Here is a 964-nt window from a genome sequence, read left to right as displayed (position 1 = left end):
GAGCAAAAATGAAGGGATTTTTAATATTTCTCTTCTGAGGCAGCAAGAGACAATAATGTAGAGGCTTCTCCACCCCCTGGGAGGAGAAGTAGGCAGAGAGAGAGGGCCAGAGGAGTCACAGGAAGGAGGCAGGCCCCATCCCCGTGTAGGTGGCCCGGCAGGCCCTGTCCACCCTCAGGCTAGCATCCTGCCTTCCGGCCACTCATGTTCCCACGAACTTCTCAAGTGTGTTTGTGTGCAAGCACTGTAAACAAAGATGGAAAGAGCAGGCTGCAACAAGCAGGCCTTTATTAGGGCAGAACCAGTTCAGGCTGAACCCCTCTCCCTCAGGAAAGGGACCCAGGAGGACCCCAGCCCCCACCTGGCTCCAGACTGGCTCTTTCCCCGAGCAGAGGTCATTCTGCGGTGAAAGAGGGCGGCTGCAGCAAGAGCAGGGACTTGGATGTGTGACCTTGGACGAGTCCCTTCCCTCCTCTGACCTCAGCTTCCTAGTCTGCAGAGGGGGGACACATAGTCCCCTCCATGGAGTTGAGGACGGGAGAAGAGGTTGAGGTTCTCCCGCAGCCCCCCCCCCTGCCGTGGCCAGCGTGCAACTCACAGGCTGGGGAGTGAAGCAGGGCCTGGCGGGAGGGGCGCCTGTGTTCCGTGTCTCTTCCTGCGTCTGATTCTGAAGTGAACACTGGTTACCTCTGGAGGTTGGTTAGGGTGGGAGGAGGAGGGGAGTTAGAAATTTGTTTCAACAGTCAAATTTGTTCCTATTTTTTTTTTCATTTTTTTTTTAACGTTTATTTATTTTTGAGACAGAGAGAGACAAAGCATGAACGGGGGAGGGTCAGGGAGAGGGAGACACAGAATCCAAAACAGGCTCCAGGCTCTGAGCTGTCAGCACAGAGCCCGACGCGGGGCTCGAACTCACGGACCGCGAGATCATGACCTGAGCCGAAGTTGGCCGCTTAACCAACTG

This window comes from Herpailurus yagouaroundi, unplaced genomic scaffold, assembly GCF_014898765.1.
Source record: "Herpailurus yagouaroundi ecotype Mexico unplaced genomic scaffold, PumYag 202, whole genome shotgun sequence".
NCBI lineage: Eukaryota > Metazoa > Chordata > Mammalia > Carnivora > Felidae > Herpailurus > Herpailurus yagouaroundi.
Note: the sequence above shows the minus strand (reverse complement) of the source record.